Here is a 25,240-nt window from a genome sequence, read left to right as displayed (position 1 = left end):
TTTAACAGTTAAATATGTTAATTATAAAATCCTTCCAATGGCTCCAGTCCATCTAGCATTCATTTAGCCTTCACCTGGCTCTTCTTGCAGTTGTCGGATGCTTTGATTTAAAGTAATGCTTCCCACGTTCTCAGCCTGCCTCCTGTTTTGTGTAAATCTCAAAAACATCATGGTACCTTCTTACAAGTCTGGTCACTGCTTTGAGCCTATACAAACAGGAATCAGCAGCAGCGTGAAAGACGTTAAGCAAAGCTATTGATACAATGTTTACTTTCTGTATATGAAATAAGAGGTTTTAGTTATCTGCCTATTAATAGAAAAACACTGAAATAAAAGTGAATATGTGTAAATGCAGTGCAACAAGAAGCTCCATGATCTGACTGTGTTTGCAGAAGTGTTCATGACATGCCCCGAGGTTCCTCAAATAACTCTTGGGAAGCAAATCTGAGAAGACCTTTTCATAAACTTGTTGCAAGCATTGCTGTGAAGGTGATCGCTAGGGACTCCATGAGAAAAGGGGCAAAAAGAGTTTGTAAACTCCTGAGGCTGTGCCAGCATTTAGCAACCTTCCTTGGTGTTGACAGGGTGGGAGCAACTTTAGAAGAGCCAGCTATTTATGGCTGCCTATAATTTCCATGGAGAATGTGAGTGTTGATGGCACCTCTGAAGATTAGCACTTGGGCCAGAAACACATTAATATAGATTAACATATCTCACTTAGGCAACCACCCTAAAAACATTGGTGGTTTTTAGGTACCAGCTCTAAAAGTGCTTTGGAAGTCTGTCCTTTGCTCTGAGCTGGTGTCTTCATAACCGGCTTTGGACTAACCTATTTTTTATCAAGTAAAAAATCATTAAAACATGCAATTCGTGAGGTTTATTGTAATTTATATTGTTTCCTTACAGGATTAAATTTACCAGTTTGGAGGAGGGAAACAAAAACCTAATGAGGAAGCTGACACCAGGAAGGAACCATGGCCTGTTTCCTTTCTTTATGGTGGATTTCATTCAAAAGAAAATTGAAGCTGGCAAGACCCTGTTTTTTTCCCTGCAATTTATTTAAAACCTTGCACGCATTTGGATACCTTGTGATTTCGGAGAACTATGTGAAGATTAAGCTTTTGCTTACTGACACATGGCATGTACTCTTTCAGTCTTTTGTGTTTGATTTCGTTTGATTTTCCACTGCAGCGCTGCATCTTTGTAAGGAATTTTATGCTTTCACCAGCAATGTCTTAAATACATTAAGACAACACATTTGGTGTTCACACTTCTTCAGTAACAACTGTACAGAAAAAAAAGCCAATGGTGGCATAAAGGACTGTGTTTTTTCTTTGAGAGTTGTGCATATTTTGCAACCAATGGGAAGACCATTTCTGCCAGAGCAAGCCCTACTTGTCTGATCAGTGACAATTACAGCACCTTGCCACTATTTCTGAAGTGTTGTTGGGTTATTTCTTTTTTCATTATCTCCTCAGACCATTCATATCCATTTTAAAAACATGGCAATAACTGCATGTTTACTTCAGTACCCTGAATTTGGTTACTCTGCTTAGGCTATGTAGCATGCCAGTTTTCAGAATACGCCTGTGAGAAAGACAAAGGAAAAAATGATGAGATGTACACAGCTGACAGATATACAATGAATTCTTTATGCTTTTCTTCCCTTTAAGAATATTTCTTTCTTTTATGGGTCTTGGCTAACATCCCTATGTTTTCCCTCACGCTATTTACCTTTTGAAATGTTTTCTTGAAAACAGAGATGATGAAACAGTTCTGTTTAATTCAAGGCAGGTACTAAGGTACAGAAAAAATTTTGTTGAACGAACCATTAAATCTAGCTGTGTTACTTTGTTGCATATGAAGCAAAGTGGAGAATTTTCCTTATCCCAAACTGTTTGCTGTTCCACACCAAAGCACCTTTTGAGTTATTTTCCGTAGGCATTCTGAGCTGATTGGAAGGCACTACCAGATACTGTGTCTTTAGATAGCTTTTCTGAATGAATCATTCAAATGCAAACTTTGCAAGAAACAAAAAGTTGTGTGATTTTAGAGCTGCTCAGGACTTCAGTCCTACATGTCCTCTTTGAAACTGGAGAGGACAGTTTAGAAAAGGAAGCCCCTTTTCTTCCTTTTAGAAAAGGAAGCCCCTGCTACATTTTGGTTGGGGGGAACATTGTGTTTTGGGGTGTGATAAAACTGCCCTGACCATATACAATGCTTTGCATTCAGAGGGGGCAGGGTATGAAGCAAAAACCACTGTTGAGCTATAGTCCTGCTTGGACAGAACCGCTTGCTAGGCAATATTATTCTACACATAAATTTGACATCCTTTGCTTGCTGGATGCATTGAATTACATTTTTAAGAAGTGTGGTAACACTTTGGTTAGCTTTCAGTGTTTAAAAGGAGGGGAAAAGGATTTGTGCTACTGCCATCTTATTAAACTCCAGCAGTGTTTGATAAGAAAAAAGCAGCCAATAAGGCAAATCCTTGAATGTGCAAGTAGCTACGAAAGGCCTCTTAATGAACTAGGATATGAGTCTACACTTTCACAGAGCTGAACCATGGAAATATTCTATTTGCACAGCCATTAAAAGACAATTTTCCCCAATGACATCTCCGTTTCAGGATCTGGTAAAAGCCATCTGAAAGCCACTTTCAGTCACAATCCTATTTAGAATTTACTGGTTCTTCCTCTGCGTTTATGAGGGGGGAAAAGTGACCACTGAACTTTTGAATTTATCACACACTGAAACTGCCTTAGACGTGGTTTGTTTGGGTTTCATGTTTCTTTTTTTTGTAAGAGAAGAGTCTTTTATACATTATCTTTGCTACTTAAATCGTGTGCAGTTTGATGATTAAAATCAGCTATTTTTAGAAAAAAAAACTTGCTGCAAAAATCTGAAGAATTTTTGAAAATGTAACAAAGATTTCAATTAGGAATATAAGGGTAGTTTCATAGACACATCTACTTGGCAGCTTAAATTGGGAGGCAAGCAATTATGCTGCTCAACTAAACATCTGAAGGTTTAATACAGAGAGTAATTCCCCAACTGTTCCCACGAGCCTAGCACATTACTATCCATAGTTACTCATGTACAGTGTTTGCTTAAGGTATGTGTGTGTGTGTGTGTGTACACACTTGTGCGCGTGAGATTATCTTCTCTGCCCTGTTCCCACTTGTAAGTAACCACTGAAATAAAGTTGGTCCAAAAATCTTCAAACTCAATTGGCCGAAGGAAAGTGCATAAATATCTAGGTTCCTAAATAGTAACTTGATTTTCAGCAGTAGTGAGGTTATCATCTCAGCTACCGATCACTTAAGGAATGACCAGGACCTCTTACTTATGCACCTATTTCTAGGTGCCCCAATTGCCTGCGGTGACTTGTGTTTGCTGCTCTCCCGTGGAGGCTCTGGGCCCTGGGGATGTTCTCCCAGCACTGAGGGGACGCGGGCACAGCAAGCTGGTGCTGTTCACGTGAGCACTGCGAATTATTCTTCTGGAACATCAAATCTGCTGGGAATTGTCAAGTTTTTTTGAGAAAGCAGAAGCGCCTTTGTCCAGGGAACTGATGATACAGCCTTATTTCCCTCTTCCTCCTTCCAGCAGAGCCCTTACCTGCATGGTTAGCCTGATTGACACCCATCAGTTAGGACCCCCTGACAGCTAGCCCACCTCTCCAGCATCTTGCAGAAGTGGGGTTTTCCCCACAGCTTTTCTCAGTGTTGCAGAATGGACTGTTTAAACCCCATCTGTGCTCTTGAGACAGCTTCAGCAAAGATCAGTAGTGTTACCCTCTTTTTCTCTCATCCTTCACAAATTGGTTCCCCATGGAATCTTCAAAGGGACAAGAAGTAGTAGCCTGGTCTTCCAGAAGTACTGCGGGTGCCGGGAATGTGGTGTTTCATGCTGTCAAAAGTAAAAAAATGGGCTTAAGTGACCACTAGTCTCTGGGTAACAGTCCTTGAGAAACTGCGGCACTTGCTCGGAGTCGATATAGCCAGCAGCAGTGTAACTTTCATTTTCCTACTGCTTGGCTGAGCCCCAGTAGATCCTTCCTGATGATATTGAGAGAATATGGCTTTGCTGTGAGAGAGGAGAGCAGCCACAGGGCAGCAGGTGTAGTAGGCAGATAAAAGTGGGAGGGCATGTTCTCACTCTGTATGAGATCCAATATTAAGTGAATGGGGTAGGGAAGATGGTGATAGAGATGGTCTGCACAATAGAGATTCCTTACACGTTCAAGTTCACAGAACCTGACTTTACAAGTCAACCAGCTGGAGATGGCTTAGTCCTCTCCTGCTGGATTCAGATCAGCTCTAATCCACACCCAGCAGGCACCGCACCAGTCAGGACACTCCAATAGTGCCGACATGACATGACTGTATGGTGTCCTGGATCGGTTGGGTCCTTTTAATTCTCACTATTGTTTTTAATCAGAACCATGGTTTAGGATAAGTCGTCAGTACATGCAATACTGAAAATTCCATCTGCAGTAGACAGAGGCACTGGGGTTTTCACTTTCTCTTTGGTACGCAGGGGGTCTGCACTTCAGACTCCTGGGGAAAGCAGGTAGGATAATAAATTCCTTGTGGGCTGGTGGGAGACATACACCCCTGCGTACTCTGTGTCAGTGCACGCAACTGAATGTGTAGTCAATGCTCTGGTATGCTCATATACAAAATATTCATCTGTGAATATTATTGGGTTTGTAATCTTTGTTATATAGAATGTTTAGGCTGTACAGACTGGGGAGCAAAATGCAGACACCCCATATAAACAGAATTACGTTGCATTATTGAGCATAACAATACTCTCCCCCACCAGCATTTAGGTGGAGTGACTGTACGTTACTGCCTTGCATTTTTCACATAAGCAAAAAATCTAAAAGTAAAGGATGCACTAATAATTCCCATCCCCCGCAATGCATTTCAGCGGTGCTGCGTACAAAATCCCTGCTTGCCAGCTTCCACGTGGATTTTTGTATGGTGCACTAAGAGGTGTTCTTTTTTTTTAACAAATAAAAAGGGGAGGGCTGATACATGAAAACAATGTTAATGTAATTAAATATATATATATACTTCAGAAGAACAGCATAGTAAGCAGTACAGTAAAATAAATGTCGCGTTATTTGTTACACCTTGTAATTTGTCTGTATTATGAAAGATGTAATGGTTTGTCAGCTGTACCTGTTGTTTTCTTGTAACATCATATTGAATAAAGTGTAGCAGAATCTCTCTTTTCCTTGGTATATGCGATCTAGACCTAACCCAGGGAGTAAAGCTTTTCTTTTACTTTTTGCTCTCTGGAAAATGAACAAGGAAATGGTTGCAAACAACATATTTTTAAGGAATGAAAAGTACTTAGAAGCAGGCAGGCACTAGATAGTAATTAGTTGAAAAGATTAGGCACTGATTCAGTCAAACACATGAGGTTAATCAAAACTACAAGGCAGTGCTAGCTACACAGGGCAAGGTTCTTCACATTTCTCTCTGTACTAGTTAGTAAGTTAATTATTTGGTGTCTCTTCCCATTTTGTTATGTGTGTGACAAGGGACCTATTTACAGTACGCTGGGATTTATTTGAAGTAGTAGAAGGGCCAGTTTTTTGGCAAAAAAAAAAAAAACAGATTTGATTTAAATCTATCATTGTATGGAGAATAAACTCTGGCTTATTGCAACTTCTCTTGAAATAAAAGCCTGATAATTCTAGTCGAAAATCAGGCAAAACATACAATATGCATTTTTTTCACAACTTTGATACGGGAGTGTGATTTACATCTGTTCATATTTGGTTATTTATCTCATGTGCTGCTTGGATTTTTAACCTGTTTATTTATTTATGCATTATAGCATTGGATAGGCAAGTGCTCACTCACACTGAATATAATCAATATGTGCCTTCAGTATTTTCTCCTCCTTTCCATTGCTTCTAGCTTTTTTTGGTACCAACATCTTGCTAGGACCTATTTTTAGACAATGAAAGTTAAATCGATGGAGCTTGCACAGACTTGGTGAGAATACTTGACTGAAATGGCAGAACATGCTGTTGTAGCAAATGCAGGAGTCTATAGGAATCTGTTGGTTTTAGCATCATATTAGTCTGGGATGGGGGATGGCTGGAGAGCAAGTGCTTGTATTCTGTAGCTGATGGCAAAGCCTCTAGCTTAGAATATGGATAATAGAAGACCTAAATTTTGGTCTTGGCTCCGGCTGATTAGGAGTAAGTGAAGATAAAATGGTCTTCCTTTGAGCTAGCACAATATAGGCTTGACTGTGGGTCTTCAGTCTCCCAGGTTTTATCTGGTAGAATCATGTTCTGCCCCAGTTCTGATGACAAAACTCTTCAGGAGAAGAATCCCCACTTTTAACTCTAGAAAGCTACTGCAAAATGGTATCAGCTGCACCCAGAGGATGTTGCACAAAACCAAACCAAGGAAACACATGCATGTGCACCTATTTCTGTTTTACCCCAAGTTCTCACTGGCTAGGGCAAATTTAGGAAGGTGTTGCCTTTTCATAGTCCAGATGAATAATCTGTGCTTTCAGCTGAGTATCTGATTTGTTTGGTATTCCTGACTCACTGCCTGTGGGGCAACTTTAACCTATAAATCTCTCAGATACAAATAAGGACCAAGAATTATTACCTAAAAAGGTTTGTATGTGTGAGCACTGGGTACCAGGAAGCATATTCAGAGTGAGCTTTTAATTATGTAGTATAATCCTTAAAGCCGTCTCCTGACCCCCTTGGCTGCACTCCTAGCCTGTTTAGCCCCAAGGTTTTCTTCCTAAACTAGCCTGGCTGCTACAGCAAAGCAAGAGATGCACTTAGCTAGAATAGCAGCCACTCCTCCCCCAAGAAAAGGCAAACCAGAGGGAAGGTGTTGGAGCAACCTTGTGCCACTAGGTTAACACATACGGTTCCTAAATAATGCCTCTCCTTGTCAACCTCTGCCAAGTAAAGCCTACAGCAGCGGAAGGGCTTGCTGCTGCCAGTGGGGGGTGGTGTTATGGACATTAGATTTGAGAAGCTTATATAGCACATGGGCGAGGATAAAGGGATACAAATCAGAGAAAAAAAACTTGAGGAGATTAAAAAAAAAAAAAAAGCCAGGGCCAAGTATTTACTGTTCATTCCCCTTGCCAGTGGTGTTATATATTGTCTGCAGTGAGTCATGCTGAGAGCGAGCCAGGCACAATAATAGCTGAGAGCAGTCCTGCAGCCCCTTCGTTATTGCCTGTGCCAGCTGATACCGAGTTGGGCGAAAGAAAGTGATTCCAAAAATGTTCTTTTTTTTTTTTTTCCCTTTTCTCCTGTTTCCCAAAGGGCCCGGTAGTGATTGTTGGGGCTGTACTACCTTGAAAGAACTGCTAAACTAGAATCAAATATATTTTTAAATTAATTTTGCAATGACCAATACAGTGATTCACATAAAAGACATAACAGCTTTAAGTGCTATACAACAAAATACTGCAGTGCTATATGTCCTAGTAAAGTCTTGAAGCCTAAGGAGATTTATGATATCATAGAAACATTTCAACCTCACCTTTCAACTGGAATTAGGACTGCAGCATAAGTTTCAAAAGGGTAGGTGTTCATCTTACAATCCAGCTAATTATAATAGCCCTCAGCTTCCACCTGAGGAGCTCAGAGATATTCACGCATTAATGAAATGAGCTGTACATACAGCCCTGGAACATACTGTATAGATGTAAAGATCTATATTTTGTAGAAGGAAAAAAACCATAACAACCCACCCCAATAACCAAGGCACAGATTCAGTTCTCTATTTTCAAAGCTTTGCATGGGCACAAACACCCAAGAGAGTATTTCATTCGGTGTTTGGTGAAGACTAGGCCTTCAAGATACTTTTTTAGTATAGTTTATCACAACAACAAAGAACTGTAACTTCTGTGTTCAAAACAAGTCATGTTTCACTGTATAAACAGCTGGAAAGATACCGATATATTACATGACAAAGTGTTGTGGTCTAATAGGACTGCAAAGAGTTGTTTGTTGACAAAATGCCCAGCATCATGTCAGCATGGAGCAGGAGAAATTGCGTGTACCATCATGTCGGCTTCGCTCGGAAATACCGTAAACATGAAGTGCCACTTGGCTGCATCAGGAGACATAGATATAACTGTCAAATTCTTCAGAGACCGTCTCAGGTGTTCTTCTCTATCCCAATTTTTTTTTTCACAACACAACACAGACAGTAAAGCAGAAGTGATTTTTCTGCTTGGGAGGCAGCACTCTACAGAAATCACCCCTTTCATATAGGTGGTTAACATTTTATAGGTACTTCTCTCCCAGCATGCTGTTCTGGCCCATTACATGTAATAAATGCAAGCCACTATAGCCCTAACATGCCCTTTTTATGTACATTGCTGGCTGCTACAAGTGCTCGTCTATCTGCTGAGCACTTAGAAAGCAGCCCAGCGCAGGGTATTTTGGAACTCAATTGCCTCTTTGATGGGGACATGAATCACTGAAGAGCTGCACTTCTGGTCTCCCACATCCACCAGGTCCTTTCCAGAAATGCCTGTTTGCATCTAGGCAACATCCATGTTTTCACTGCTGACTGTTTAGCTTGCACTCATGCATGTGGAGTGACTAATCTGGAATAGCAGGAACCTGTAATTTTGAGAGCAGCTCCCTTAGCGGTCAGAGGTACCCCGCTCTTCTGCCAGTCCAGAGACAGCAGCGAGTGAGCTCTGTTTGTCAGAGTGAGGTTTCGCTTCTCCGTAGCTCCAGCTACTCTTCTGAGCTTTGCTCAAACACCACATCTGTTGGTGCAGCAGGGCTGGAGGTGGAGAAAGCAGGAGAGAGGGCACGAGATAGAGACACGTGTGCGGTCTGGGGGCAAGGCCATGAACCTGGCAGTGGTTAGGAAACAGTCACAGGCAAATTCCCTTGTGTTAGAAATATCCTGACTGATCACCCTACCACTAGCTGGGCCCTTCTTTTAAGCCCCCTCCCTGGAAGTGTTCGAGGCCAGGTTGGATGGGACTTCGAGCAACCTGGTCCAGCAGAAGGTGTCCCTGCCCATGGGTCCCTTCCAACCCAAACCATTCTATGATTCTATGATTCTAACCCCTACATGAGAAAGGGACATCTGGATATCCTTCCAAACCCCTTCCCCAAGCAACTGTAATTTAGATTTAGGACAACCGATTGATCAAAGGGAAGGGGAGAGTCTCAGAGGGTTTCGGATGAGCCCTTACAAGTCCCTGAATATGAGGAAGTGTGCTATACACTCACCGCCTGTAATAACACAGAGCTTTGAACACCCCAGTGTGTTTCTGCAACGTTAGCCAGCGGGGTTTCCTATGCCAGCGCTGCCGAAGTAAACAGTCCCTGGTTTTGGGGAGAGGAGGCTTGTGACAAACCCCAGTCTGGCAGCAGTGCCAGATAGGCTGGAAGAGACACCATTTTAACCAGGGAAAGAAAAGAGCCGGGGCTGGGAAATGAGGAGGCCTGATGACAAATTGGAACTAAAGTAGCTTTGCCCCCTGCCATCAGAACTCTCGGCTGCTCCTTATTAGCACTGTGGTGGTCGCTGTGCATAAATCAAAACATCAGTGGCTCATTCCGCTATTCTCTCATCCCTTCTCCTGACAGGACTGTGCCAGGTATACGGCAACTTTGTGGCGAGAAACCCCCAGTGCCCTTCCAAACAGTAAGCCCAGTCAATTCCTACACCTGCGACTCGGGCTGCTGAGCTTGCTTCGCACTGAAATATTTTGACTGCGGGAATCTGTCTGGTAGGGGAATGTGCCAGGAACGAACAAGGAGCACATTTACACTCGCTGGCGTTGCTGGACACCACTTCAGATGCCCTGTTTTGCACAAACACGCGTTTCTCAGCAGCTCCGCTGGCACAGGCCCAGAGGCATGGGTGCCGCCTCACTGCAGAGGGGCCACAGACACAATGGCTCACACAGTGCGTGAAGGAGGGCCGATGGGAAAGAAGGGACCTTAAACTGCAGTGCCATTCAGGGGCTGTCCCGCAGAACATGGAAGCTCCGCTGTGCCAGAGGACAGTGTTGCTGGTAACAGGGAGGCCCAGCTAGCACGCCTGCTTCCCGGGAGCTGTGGTGAGCGGCGGGCCAGCTCCTGCCTCACCTCACGACAGGGCGGCTCCCATCACACCTCAGGACAGGGCGGCGCCATGGGCCGGGGCCACCCATGCCGGGTGCTCTGCCCGTGGGCACCACCACCAGGCGTGGGAAGGGGCTGGGCCGGGCCAGGGCCAGGTCTGTCCTCACTGTGGGTGGGGCAACCCTGGCGCCAATGGGAGAGAAAAATAACAAGGGAGTATCTGGTGTGGAGCAGGAGGAGGAGCTTTATATCCCCAGTTGGTCAGGGTGCAGCCTACCACTGGGCTTGGCATGGTGGAGGAGCTGTGTTGCTGCGAAACTTGGTGATTTTGGCAAGTTCAGGCTTTTCACTGAAATTTTTTGAAAGTTGTATGAAATGCCACAGTGAATCGGGGTTCTCTTTCCCTCAGCCATGGCTCCAGACTGGCATCGGACGGCATGGCAGTGCTGGGCAGCATGGACGCTGGGTGTCAGTTGCTGGGATGAGCCAGGCCCCTCGCTCCCCTCATAGTGCCCTCTTCCCCATAGCGCGTCTTTGAGGTGTCCCGAACTGTGAGTACAGCCTGGCCATCAACACCTGCAGCTACGAGCTGGCATCCCACGGATCCTGCTGACGGCTACAGGGGACCCCCAACCCTTCCTCTTTTTCACATCCTTCTAAATACTGTTACCTGCCAAGGTTTCCACCAACTCAACACGTTTGATGGCACTTTGCTACGACCCAGCAGTTCATGTGCAACACCTTCAGTGCTGTTTACCGTATTGCCTTAGATCCCTAATCTGCCCTCAGATACATCCATGCAGCAGCCAGTGCAGTACCAGGGGTTTGTGCTGGTGTGTGAATACCTGAAGATGGAACTGGACTTCATGCCATCTGTAAAACACAGTCTCAAACTCACACTTGCCCCAGACACTGATATTTTATTAATTTCTTCCATACAGAGAAGAAAAATTGCAACCAAGTTCTTTTAAAGGTATCTCTGGAGCCCAAGTTAGAGAAATGGCCTTAGGTGGATTTTTTTTTTTGTTTTTAACTTGGACATTTACTACAAAGGGAGAAAGAAAAGGTGCTGCTAATCTCTGTTCTCATGTGATCCTCAGACTCTACCTGGTTTATTTTCCCCACATATGATCTCCTTTGTTCTTTGGTAGTAGTCACCTAAACAAGTGATTAACAGATGAAGGATCAGCCTGCAATGCTCCTAGCTGCAGGGTGCAATGCAAGGAAAAAATGAAGAAATCCACACTGGCTATTTTTCTGACATGCCTCCCAGTACTCCATTGTCTCAACAGAGAAATGGCTGTTGTAGCAGCTCACACACTTCTTTCTTTTGAGGTGTCTCTCAGCACTTCCCCAAATCTCCCAGACCTCCCCACACCTTCTTTCAATTAAATTGCTTTTCTTAACTTAATTTGGGACTGTTTAATTAGAGCTGGTTGGAAGTTTTTCCCAACAAAGCAAGGTTATTCAGCAGCTTTTAAAACCACTGATTTATCAGGAGAGAAAGACTTATCTTTCAATTAACTTCCTTCACCTGTGGGTTGCCAGGAGCTCAGGTGTCTCGGCTCAGTGCCAGGTTTCCATTTGAATGACTGTGGAGCTGAAGACCTCAGGGACTCTTGCCTCTTGGCCATAGAGCTGGGTGCTAATGCTGTGATCCTCCAGTGTGTGCAGCTATGGGGCTGTGCAGATGCCAGAAATTGGTATGATTACTTTGGTTTCAAGACACCATGAGCTTATGTCATGAAACTGGCTAAACTGCTATCCCCAGGTATGTCAATATTTCACATTTTTGACACAGTATTTCTATTTCAATAGTTCATATTTTTGATACAGTGTTTCAACTCCATCTTCGTTAGCAATGAAACCTATCAAAAGGGGATAACACGCTTCACTAGCTGGAGGAGACAATAGGTAAATTCAGACTACAGCTAAGATGTATTCTTTCTAAAGAAAATAATGACTTAATAGATCATCTTACCACTCATGTAGGAGAGGTCTGGTTTTAATCCAGTTTGAAATCAATTGGAATCCTGGCAATCTGGAATTAAATGAATATTTTTTTGCATTGATTTCAGTAGCATTCGGACTTTATCTGGGATGACTTGCTAAGATAGACACTTCAGTTTAAACACAAATTGGAGCTTGAGGCTAGATTCCACTTTGTGAATGTCGATGGCTTATGCAAGCAGGAAGTCACACTTGATAGCCTTATAATTTGTTAATTATATAAGAGGTTGCAATGGCTATGTGGTTTACCGGTAGATGAATTTAGACTTTGTCCTGTTTTAACATATTTGCAGATGTTACTGGTACCATTGCTTCATAGTCCTCTTTTTTACCTTTATGTGATAAGCAGTTTTGGTTTTTTTTTCTACTATGAATACAGATATATGTATTTCTGAGAAAAAAGAAACGTGATTGTCTAAGCGACTCAGTTCAGAAAAAAGAAGCCAACTTCTTTCCCATGCCCAGTATTACATCATTTGAAACAGCACACTATCTCAAGATCTTCTAAGGACAGAAACTACATCGTAGTGGAAAGATTGAAATCTTAGTTTCCAACAGCATAAAGGTCCCAACTGCAGTCTTGGAAAAATCAACTGTTATTAGGCTTAAAACCTATTCTTATGACAGCAGTAAATGGTATCTATTGTAGCCTCAGTATGCAAGGAAAAAAATACCATCTGCATAAGGACATTATTTAATAAAAATACATCTACTTCTGTTAATTGTTCCTCTAAGAAAGCTTTAATTGAAAAGGCATTGAAATAGGATGTAGCTGACTGGATAGAGGCTAAAATGAGGTAATTCACATTTTATTTTGTTTGGACCCAAAATTGGTTGCAATCTTTGCTTTCTGCTGTGATTTGTCTCTAATCAGCATTCCCACTGTTCTAAACAATTGATTTAAATTCTAAGTTGATACAGGAGATGCATATAAACAGTTCTCACCTCCCCTCTTGTGAGGGCAATTTATACAAAATAAGTTTAGGGGCTCTGGGATTTAAAGTTTACTGACTTTTGTCTGTGGGAATTGGAGTGCCACTTTGCACATCATGAACATTGTCTGTGAAGTACCTGCCTTAAGGGGGATTGTTAGCACATGAATCAAAAGTGGCTGACCAATGTAGAACATCTCAAACAAAAGGATTAGACAACAGCTCAGATGCACCAAGATGCATTTTAAATCAGCTGAAGTGAAATTAGGTGCTTTTTAGTCTAATACTGCACTTAAGTACAATGTTGAACAATGTGAAAATAGGAAGATCTGGGTACCCTCATTTTGCTACAGAGAAGATGCTATCTATTTATTTTCTCTTTAAAAGCAGTCTACTTCCTTTACCCGTGGTAATGGTGCTTGCTCAATCATATGTGCTTCATTCATAAAGGAAGAGCACTGTATTCCTCCATGCCACAAAGTCCATAGTCATTCTCCTTTGATTATGTGGGTAACACGCTGGGGAATGAGACCATTATGTACACATATTTTCCTGTATTTTTATATTGAAAGAGAAGGGTTTTTTCAGATGGTCCAGACATACTTTCTGCTCCCACTAAAAAATCTTTGCAGTGGCAGCCTCAGTGTGATGTTCGTCCTTGAGAATCCTGCTACAAAGACACCCATGCCTGAGCTCAGCTCCAGTCGCCTGGAACGTGGGATCTTGCAAACACAGCATCTCATCACTTCCAAACTTTCAAGGAAAGTTCAAATCATCCGTGGGCTAAACGCTCTTCCGCTTGGTGACAAATGGAGAACACTGATTTCATCTGGTGTAAGGGAAAAACCAGGCAGGTCTGCAGGGTGCCTGCTGCTGTGGCCTCACCTGGCACACTGATCTGCTTGGTTTGCTGAAAAGGGTAGAGAAAGCAAACTACTGCTGGACAGAGTAAGTATGGCCATTTACTCTGGGCAACAGCTTTTGGAAGTAGAGAGTTGAGCAACCAGGCTAATGTTCTCAGCAAATGACTAGTAATATTTATTTTAACTAGAGCTGCAATGTAAAAAAAAAAAAAAGGAAAATATTTTTGGATTGACGTGAAACCAGAATTTTTCAGACTGTATGGCAAATGGGGAAGGTTTTTTTCAGATTGAATAAAGTGTTCCACGCTGATTTGGGACATTTCTAAAGAACATGAAAGCAGTGTGAAAATAAACTCATGAAGGGTGACTGGAGCAATACTCACAGAACTGAGGAGGGGAGAAACCTTTTTGTACCCAGCGGTGCAAACTTTCACTCTTTAGGTGGGAGAGTCCAGCTGCTCGGTAATTCCCAGGTTTTCCTCTCAGAAAAACATCCTCAATGCCAGGCTGTAAGGCTGGCTGCCCAAACTGTGCCTCACAGGCAGATTAAATGAAGTTCCTGTGATGGACGTTGCCTGAGAAAGTAGCTCTGCTGGATTCAAGGCTGCTGGGCAATTTGTATGCTGTGGGGTGGGACAGGTAAAACAGGAGAAGCTGTGGTGGTGAGCACTGCTTTGTGTCCCTGCTGTGCCACCAGCCCAGCCCTGCTCCCTGTTTTCTGAGAGCTGTGGAGCTCTGGACCACTTGAAGGTGTTGGTATGTGGGGTGAAGAAAATTCACTGTGGCAGCTACAGAGGATACAGCGGAGCCTCTCTTGACTGCTGATGTGTCCAACCTCGTATAACTCATGAACATTCACTGGGTAAAAAAACAGGTGAGGATTATGGTCTGGTGTCTAGGACACTCATCTGAATTTTCCAGTCTCTGCTTCCAAGCATCTTCAAAGGGGAAAAACTGAAGGTGTCCCACCAGAATCAGTATCACTGTGAAAGAGGTAGGAGGCCTATGATTTTAAGACCTAGCTTTAAATCAATTAGAAAAAGGAGGGATATTTGCCTCCAGTCTCACAAAATTTAGTTGGTATGGCATAAGGATGCTCTTTCCCTTTTTCTGTTGTTTCAGAAATTGTTTTCAAGTCAGCTTGTAAGTCTTGCCTGAAAAGTCAAAGCAAAAAACTGTTGCAAAACCACCAAAATAATCCTTTCCACATTTCATTTCAGGTGAGCCCGTTGGACTAAATTTGACTGACATTACAAGTGTTTGCATTTTTTCTATGACTAAGTGATTCCTTACACACTGTGCTCAGCTCTAGCTGAGCTCTGCTGTTATTTCACCCTCCTTGTGTTCTGCTTTGGGAGCATCTAAGATAAAAGCTCAGTTGCTGAGCCACAGCCTCTTCTGCAGGGATGGAGGAGGTGGTTGTATCAACTTTTACAGCAAACTGTTTTCCGTGATAAACACCTGAGGCACTAAAGAAATATGGCTTCAGTCCTCCCATTCCAAAATCCTCATCAAACAACTGTTGCCAATATAAGTTCTACCCTAGCAGACGCTTCGTCCGCTCTATAATCTGTGGAAAAACATAAGAATTGATCTCTCAGCAGTGCTGCTAAAAGCCACAGCCACTTTGCTTTGTTTTCACTTGGAGAGTGTAAATGTCTTTTTGGCAGATTTCATTTATGGGCAGCTCCTGGCTGAAAACACTATCATCAGCCCTGACTTCCCTCGTGGCCTGTCACAGACAAGCCATCCTGTGATTGAACGGCAGCCCACAACTATCAATATCCATTACTGGACTTCTTAGCTGGTGTGCACTGCACTAGGCCAGAGGCAGATCTTTATCTTCAAAATGTAGGGCTTGTGGGTATGGACCTTGGGTACATTTTGAGCCACAAAGCAATGAAACTGTACTGTTCACTTGCACCCTGCCACTCTCCACCCCCACCGAGATGTCACATCTTGCTGGAGGATTTTTACGTGTAAATCTGGGCTGCCCTGTGGCTCCCCTTCCTCTTCTCTCCTGCCAACCTGGCTTCTTGTTAAAGCTCCTGCTGAAAAGTGTGAACTCAGCTGGAGGGGGGGGGGGTCTGTCTCCTTTTCCAACTTGCTGTAGACCACACATCTCAAAGCACAAGAGAGGCGGGTGATCTTGCCCCTGCCCTCGTCCAACAGCTACGGCTTCAGGGAACCACAGGAGGTGTTTCCAGCTCTGCTGCCTGCACTTCTCATCTGACAAATGAGCAGGTTTTCTGCTTCACTCCTGATGCTGCCTCTTTGTCCGAACCACCACATGTGGGCCCTCCTTTTGTCATCTGTTGTTAGCTGTTCCTCTGTGACTGCAGGTTCCCCTGGAAGCCAAGTGGCAGCTTCCTTTTGTGGGGTAACTTTGCCCTGTGGAGACCCCAAAGCAGGGCAGCTCTGCTCCCATGAATGCCTGCAAGAACTCAGCTGCCACTGCATGGGGCTCTCAGGAGACCAAGCCCATGTCTGTGCTGTGGGTCTTGGGAGCACTCAACACCTTCCAGGGCTTAGTGTGTGCCATGGCTGTAGCCTGCCTAATCAAAATGGCCTTAATTCTCAGCAGAAGTCCTCCAGCACAGTACCAAGTCCTCCAGCCCTCCAACCCCATACCTGGCAGCCAATGCCTGAGGAAGGGTATGTGAATAAAGAAAGCCTATAGCAGTATCTCCTCTAAGTAGTCTCCTAGCTCTCAACAGTGTCCAGCTAAAGTACATCCTGACCTGGAGGTGGGGTCCTCTCAGGGGATGGTGAATTCTATTTTACTACCCCATGAGATAGAAGCCTGGGTGAAATGGCCAGAAGCAGCCATAGGAAGCTGACTAGAGCATGCCTGTCCCTCAGTGCCAAAGCCATGCCTAGCCCTGCTGAAGACACTGCTTGGCTTGAACACTATCTCCTCCTTGTCCTTTACATCCAGATGTCTGAAGGGTAGAAGGTGCTTCCTGTGCAAAGTAGTGCTGTGCTGTTGAAAGAAGCCTGGACTGTTCTTAATATTTATTAGATCATCTTTAATTTGGGACATCAGTGAGGGTTTCTGTGTGTTCTTTAGTTGCCTTCCTCCAACAGCTTCTATCTGTGTGTATGAACTCGAGTTCCCTGTTTTTCCAGGCTGTAGCACGCATGTGCCTCTTCATTAAGTGCCGTCAGTGGATATGCTTAATGAGCAGATTCTTTCTGTTGCTTTGTGCTCGATACTTCTAATTGCCAAAGTCTCCTCTTAGTGGCCTTTAATTGTCTGTTTTACATGGTTATACTGTAGATTGGACAAACCTATATCACACTGTAGAGTGGGAATCAGGCTGGAGATCAGGCAAAGGCACAAGCGTGCTGAGAGAAAAATGAGCTGTCGCCCTTGCATATTTGATTCTGTATCTGGATATGCCTGTCGTTCAGTGTTGCAGGTTTTCATGGCAGGAATATTTCTAAATCCCACAGGCCTGGTTCTCTGTTTTGCTCTATCTGTTGTAAAGCAAGAATATGTTTGCTATAGTTAGCCCCAAGCTATATAAATAAAATTGGGGAAATGGAAGCAAGCCCCATGTATTTAAATACTCACGTATATCTCTGTCATAATAATGACTTCTGTAGAGTCAAAAGGATATTCCTCTTTATCCAGCTGCTGTGTTAGCTTTTATCACAATTTATAGGCTGGATTTTGCATTACCCTGTTTGTGAGCCTACTGCTTCAGCAAGGCCCAAATAGTTGTTGATCATCTGGGCTTTGTTATCTAAGGGTTACACTAGGAGAGGGCATTTTCTCTTTATTCTCTTCTGCCTTTTTCCGCCTTTGTTTCTTTCGAAACACGTGCACCACTATCCTTCCTGTGGTATTGCCTGTAACTCTGCCTCACCCTTGCACGTATGTTGTTTTCTGAAAAGTCAGGTTTGAAAAGTCTTTCTCTAGCAGCAAGCGAACTTTGAAATACTCAGTTATGCTGCACACTGTATCTCCCCGCTGCAATTCATTCTGCTCTAAAATGAGAGCAAACCTGCTGAGATGGCTGGTGCTGGCTGGGCTTGGGGTATTGAGATCCTTGGGAACGGTAAGTTTCTTAAGTGCCAGCCCTGGACTTCTGGTGAATGAGCAAACCTACTCTGTGCCTGGAGCCCAGCGGGGAGAGCAGTAACAGTGAGCTGTTTTTGCAATAAGGCTAGCACTGGAACTGACAGCCCCGGGCTGGACATGCTCAGGGACGGTGTGTGTAACCCTCTTTGGGCTTTACCACTCAGCTGAGATTTCCAGCAAGATGGAGAAGAGGCAAAATCAATTTATCAGCTGTGGAATCCCTGTTGAGGATGAGATGTGTAGAATCCTCATCTCTGGGGAGATTATGGAACTGGTGAGCATCTGTGTATAAACTAGATATATTGCAGCCTGGTTAGCACAGCTGATTTCTTGAGAGCCCTTCCAGCCCTGTTTTCTGTGATTGAATCTGGGAAAGCAGCCGCTTGTTTAAACTATGCAAGTAAGGGCATGGGGAACATTAAGAGGCACGACTGATGCTTGAGATGCTTCTACCAATTGTTTTGTAAGAAGTCACACACTTTTGGGACTGAACTCAGAAACTAGCTGCATCTTTAAAAAAAAAAAAAGCAAACAAAAAACCTGTCCCATAAAGCAGGAGCATGCAGTGTCTGTTGTTAGAGATGAGTCCCAACACCACAATCTGGTTTTCAAAGCAAAGTACTAGCTCTGCCTATCCTTTGCTTGGATGAAGATACTGCTTGTGAAATTGGAGCTAGGATCAGCAGCCAAAAAATGTAGGTGTTTGGGCTTAGGATTTTAACTCTAGCTTATCAGTACTGATTGCTTTTACAGATATTGTATTGATGTTAAGGAAAAGAGGAATAGAGTATAGCATATGAAAAGAGTGACTCCTCTTCCAAACACACACATTCTTGTTATAAAACCACATTATGGAAAGATATTTCTGCTTAGGGTGATTTACCAAATGAGATTTTAATTTTAAGAGTCACGGACACTTGTATTGTATTTTATGCTGGTTTGGGTTTATTTTGCCGGTTGCTGTTCATTTCATGACATTGCCTAGGACTTGGAGATGCAGCCAGACAGATCTGCTGAACACATGAATACTAAGGAAGTGGTTTCCCTAGTAACAATAACCACGTAGCAGCTCACACAACTTCCTGCCCTTCCTTACGGGATTTGTTTGTTTGTGTGTTTCTCACTGGGTCAGATAGAGGAGACACCAAAATTGGAGCTGGCTAAAATGCATCCAGGATCAGCTTACTGGAAGTGGGGAGAGTAGAAAAAATGACTACTGCATCTAAAAGTGGTGTCATTACAGAGTTTGGCTTTGTTTTGGTTTATGGGAGTAATCTAGTGGCATGCTCATAGCTGCCTCTGAGCAGGGACTGCACAGACTCTCGTACAACTCAGATTCTTATTACAGAACATGTTTTAGAGGCACTTTTTTTTAATAACAAACGAAACTGTTGTCATAATGGATTCAGTGCGGCTTTGAGACAGTAATCGATTAATGGAAAGCAGAGTGGGGGAACAAACATATCCATGAAGTATGCAATCTCAGTGCAGGACTTACTGCTAGCACTTTAGAGAAGGTGAATTAAGCAGTGGTCGGGAACATAGATGGATGTGCTTCTAGGTTCAGGCTGCTAGTAGGGGGTTGGCTGGCTGGCATGCTCTTGCTATTGAAGAACAGGGGAGATTCGCTCTCTAATATATTGCAAAGTATTCCTCAAAGAAAGTAGCTATACTGCTGTTCAGGTAGGGGATCCTGGCAGACATGTTATGTATGATCATTAAATTGGGTTATTTTTTTAGTCTTCTAATCAACCAGTCTATTTACAGCTCACTTGAAGCCAGGTGGAGCAATTTGCAGCACTAATCCCAGGTATTATATCTGCTTCTTCAGGCACTGGAAAGCTGAATTCCTGGATTTCATTAGCCATTGTTCATATATGTATATTAATTGTTGGGGCCACTTTTGTGTCATTTTTTTGTAATAAAAAACAAAGGTTAGTATTACCTGTCAGCTCTCTGTAAAGCTGTGTCATACTTAACATGGGTCTGTTCCTGGCAAGCTGAAATGATTTTATCCGTTGCTAGAAGGAAAAACTGATAAGGGCCAAACTGCAATCAGCTGTGAGTTTACTGTTAAGATAATAACATGAACAGACACTGTGCAGAGATCAGCCATGCTTTGCTTTTTCAAGATCTTTGACCACAATGAAATCATGACATTATCTCAAAGCCGACACATGTAACTCCAGTCATACAGCTAAAAATGATAAGCTTGATCCTGAGAGATGCTGGATACACCCATCCTTGCTGCTTTTAATGGCAGTTCTGGGTGTTCAGAGCCTTTGGATCAGACTAAGATCGTCTCAACAAATCACAGTGAGGGAGACAGAGAGGAAATGGCTATCAGAAAACCAAAGACAGGCTAAGATTTTATCCTTATCAGACTGAGATGAGGTGGCTCAGAGCAACAGACGGTTCTTGTCCCAGGCTATATTAAGCATCAAGACTGACCAATGCACTTTAGTTCAGGACAACAAAAATAAGCATAAGCACATTTGTAATTAGCACTTACACTCTCCCAGCATATATAACTCCCACTATCACAACGTTATCTTCCCATGGCAGATAGCATATTTTAAGCGGTGGTATTAGGTTTTTCTCCTGTAAAGCATCTGTGTTGGAATCCTTATCAACCAAAATCAATGTCAAACCTGTGTGCAGTATGGTCTTGGCAGAGAACAACACTGGTTCTCAAGATCGTTGACAGTAATGAAATTATGTTGTTGTCTTCCAAGTTGAACACGTGTTAAGTCCAGTCACGTGAGAGCACATTATGTTCTTAGATAAGTAAGAAAGCAACAGTTAGTAAAATCTACCTTTTGATTTCACAATTTCCCTGAAGGTGCAGAGTCTTCCAAATTATTGTATGCTTTAGAAAGTTTATTTCTTTGTTTCCTTTGCAAAATAAACTTTTTTATTAAAACTGAACTATTAAATAAATCCAGTGGGTTTACGTGTCTGACGACACGTGCACATCAGCAACAACCCTATAAATGCATATGCAGATGTGAGCGTGAATTCAGATGAGTACAGGAGCATGATGGCATTCAATTCTGAAAATAATAATCCAGCTCCTAATTATGTAAATGGTTGGCTACGCTGATTTAGGCCAGTATATTTATTCTCTGCTTTCTAACTGTACATCAGTGGACCTAAAGACTATTAAGTTGCCAAAGTTGAATCAGATGTGTAATAGAAAATCTAAAACATTTACCATTTTGTTCAATATCAAAACATTCTTGTTTTCACAGTGGTGTAATGTGGTTCTTACAGTGTAACAAGAGCTATGAATAATTTGAAAATGTGTGATATCTTTTGTATATCACAGATACTTTTCTCATGAATAAGGTACTTTTCACCATTGGAAGACTTTTATATGACTCACACTTGTTTCCCAGTCTATTTCTAGGCTAAATTTACTATAGAGAGGTTTTGCATCTGCCTATGTCAGTCCTCCAGTGTATTGCGGTCAGCTTCCATTCTCCTTGGCTCTGATGCCTGCCTGTATAAATACAAATTCCATTTCCATCCTATTATTTTTCTAATCAAGGGTTTGTCATGCAAAAGAAGATCTCAGGTGACTGTTTTCCATTATGCAAAACATTTCATTATGATAATATCTTCAGGACAGTCTTATAAAGGTGCCCTGCCCAAAGAAATCACAACTGAGAGCAGTGAAATAGCAGACAAATCCTGCATAATTTGCCTTCTCATTTAACATTCAGGCCACAGAGTTCACCCTAATTTGCCATACACATTTCCTCTGCCATTCTCGATCTGTACATATGGTAAAAATAAGAATTGTCAGCTTTCACTGAATAGACTTCTCTTAAGTGCTTATCAAAAGAAGAAGAAAGGGCTTGTAAAATGCAGTCATATTTAGTACATCCTTTGCTTTCTTTTGCTTTCTCTCCTAAACTCACACTTAGTAAAATCTACAGTCAATGAAATTTACCTTTTGAGCTCAAGTTGTTTCCATTCAGAGCAAAGTGAAAAATATGCCAGCAAAGAAAACCTGGTATTTCTTAGAAATTCTCTTTTCTTTCTTATGCCAAATCCCAAGGGGCAGGGCTCCACAGAAAGGGAATTTATTTTCTAAATCCTTTGAACACAAAGCTTTTACATTTTCTAGGACAAGATGTTTTCCTAGACAATCTCAATATTGTACCTTTGTATTAATACTTTTGCCATAAAGGTGAATACACACATGTATTTTATTGTACATATTTAATTTCCATTAGATGTCATTTCAATTATTCAAATACGAATTGGCTCACAAGCAGAGTCCTGTGAAGACTTGTGTCTGACTCTTGGCAAGCACATCATGTTTCTGCAGTTTCTGTGTATTTGATCTGTATGTTCTCTCTTCTTACTGTGCAAATTTGTGTGTTGTATGTGCATGTGTGCTAAATACGTAGGACAGTGAATCTACACTGACTTCTTTGTTTGGCAAAACTTCTGAATTTGTGGGGTTTGTACAAGTTTTTAATGGTGATGGTTGTTTCTGACTCTTTCTATAGTTAGCCAACTAAGTTTTAGGGCTATAGAAAACTTAGGCATTTTAATTACCATCCAAAATAGGTAAATTTTCTTCTTTTCTTCTCTGGCTGTTCTAGATGGTCCTTCCACATCTGGGGAACAGTATGCCGTTGCTCATCATTCCTCTTCAGGGATTATGCCACTATTAAAAAAAGATCTTAATTTAATGCAATGTCCAGTCATGAACTTGATATCAGCTTTTAGGCCTTGACTGCATTTATTTTTTTTCTTTTTTTTTTGTGTCGTGTATTGGTGTGGTCTGGTGTATCACCATGAATATAATCTTTTTAATTAAAGTCAGTCCCTTGCCTTGATTTCCTTACTCAGTCTCTGATCTTTTCAAATGTTTTCCATTTCTACATGCAATGTTTTGAAGAGCTTCCTCTCAACTGTTTCCAGTGTTTTGCAATTTTATCTCATTTAATGGAGCTGTTTTCAGTCCATGAAGTAATAATAAATTTGAAAAAAATCCATATGAGTGTTAGATGTATTATCCTTATTGATCCACAATCTCATCAGCTACTGTGCAGCACTTGTGACTAAGGCACATGACTGTTTTAATTCATCTTTCCTGAACCACTGATGCTGAGCTGACTGATGCTGACGTGGATATAACTACATGTAGGACTAGACTTCTCTGTAACATCCCTTATGTTGCATGTCGGCACAGTATGTACTCTTCCTTCTCCAAGATGCAGCCATTTTATCTTCTTGGAACTTCATTTCATCTTCCTGGAACTAGTTTTAAGTTCTAGTCCACAAAACCAGTTTTCCAAGTGGCAAATAATGCTTTCATTAAATCAGACATATTTGCCGGTGGTGCCATAGCATTTACATTTACTGAAAAGATTTGCTGTAGATCTTTCAAAATTATGCCCTCCGAGCCATCTAACAGCAACATTCAGCTTCATGATGAAAACTGAGCGTGATTCCACATCCCTTACTCCTAAATCAAACTTCGACTATCCCAATTGTTTGATTTTTCTACTATTTCTTACCGCACTATGGGAGTCTCAGTACATACCTTTTATAATTACAGTTATCTGAAACTCCACATGATGTCTGCACCTTCTATACTGTATCCACTCAAACCAAGTTGTTTTCCTCAAACAGCTTTAACCCACCTTTATTGCTCCTCCTCCATCAGTTGTCAAGAGTGATTATTTGATCAATACAGCTTGTGTCTGCTGTGAAGTCACACCACTTCTGGCCCTCTACTTACTCTGAAACTGGCCTTAATCTGTTCGTAATTATGTTCAGGATGAGTTTTCCTAACAGTGACTAAGGCTAAACTTCTCTAATTATCTGGATTGGCAGGATCTTCCTTTCTTTAAAGCTGGTACAGGTTTTGCCTTTAGCTGCTTACCTGCTACCTCCTTGTGTTCCTATACCTCCGTGTATCTGGTTTTCAGCTGCTTTGCTGGCGCTTGCACTGGCAGCCTTCAACAGCTCAGCCATTGCACTGTCTGTTCCCGCAGCTATCCTACTTCTGACTACTTCACTGCTCTTCTCGCCTTTCTTCTGCAAAGATTAAGTAGAAACAATAGATCAAATAGCATAGCTATAAGGACCTTTCAAGTTGGTGATGTCAATATGTTTTGTACTTTATTAAAAAATACATGATCAGGATTATGGGACCAAGGCCCATCTTACCACATTTGTGTGCATGGCTAATATATCCATATTTATGCTCTTTTTTTGAGGTCTGATTTCTTCAAAGATGGTTCCCAAACCAAGTTTCCATCTTCATGCGATGTAAGGATAAAACTTCTGAAAACCATCTCACATGCACTAACATGCATGGTTATGCAGCCAGATTTAAAATCCTTGGTTGCAGCAGGCAGTTTTATCAAGCCTGAAGGCCAATACAGGCCATCAAGTCTGCTCTGTGGATCTCTATGGTTTAGCAGGAGACGTTTGGATGGGAGCTTGCTGCATCCATTGCCTCTCCTGCCATCACTGCTGCCATAGCCACTGCTTGTCTCCTGCCGTCAGTGTTCCAAAAAGTGAGCCAGCACAGCGTTGGACGCACATAGCTAGCAAAATGCTCACAGCACTATCTGCTCTCTCTTCTCCCTGGTGGTTCTGACCTTAATGGAATTCGGATGGAGAAACTGTGCACCCCGATCAGCTACCAGAGCATAACAGGTTACTGTGCAGCTGCTGATCTGCAGTAAGTGCTCAGTCTTAGCTTGTAGCAAGTGCAAAGGAAACAGGGATTTGAAACTGTAAAAACTTGTGTATCCTCCAGGCTGCGACTCCATAGTCATGCTGTGGTCACACACACAAAATCTGAAGCACATCTGCTGTCCTGGGCATCCAACTCCAGGCAGATACCACTGCAAGAGCTTTTCAGATATCATCGTATTTTTACTAATTATTCTTGACTTCTTTTACTCACTCTTCCTAACTGCCACACTGTCCAAAGCCAGTAAAACAGACAGGCTTTCTGAACCAAACTGGGGAGAAGCTCCGTCAAGCTCGGTCTCATGGTACCACTGTGCCTGGTCAGAACCGGGCGTCTTCTGCCCAGGCCAGTTCAAACACTGCCTATTCCCTGTGCAGGAGCACAGCAGAACTGTGAGGCAAAGCATAAATGAGAGGACATATTCTGCCTCCATTGTCGGATGAATTTGAAGAGTGGCCCTGCAAGAGAGTGTATTCCACCTGCTCAGTACCAAGGGGATCAAGTACCACAGTC

At 42.5% G+C, this 25,240-nt stretch overlaps 1 protein-coding gene across 2 annotated transcripts in view; it reads left to right on the top strand.

Moving 5' to 3' along the window:
- CDK14 (cyclin dependent kinase 14) overlaps nt 1-24,293 on the top strand; it is a 343,381-nt gene extending 319,088 nt beyond the window's left edge. Inside the window, exon 15 of one of the 2 annotated variants that reach the window (XM_068405279.1) lies at nt 24,243-24,293. The gene's annotated coding sequence lies outside the window, so the exon portion shown is untranslated. Of the gene's footprint in view, nt 1-906; nt 1,970-24,242 lie in introns of those variants that run through there. The other variant, XM_068405281.1, reaches the window with a different exon arrangement.
- Nucleotides 24,294-25,240: the final 947 nt, after the last annotated feature.

This window comes from Nyctibius grandis, chromosome 7, assembly GCF_013368605.1.
Source record: "Nyctibius grandis isolate bNycGra1 chromosome 7, bNycGra1.pri, whole genome shotgun sequence".
Lineage (NCBI taxonomy): Eukaryota > Metazoa > Chordata > Aves > Nyctibiiformes > Nyctibiidae > Nyctibius > Nyctibius grandis.
Note: the sequence above shows the minus strand (reverse complement) of the source record. Positions and strands in the feature narration are given on the sequence as shown.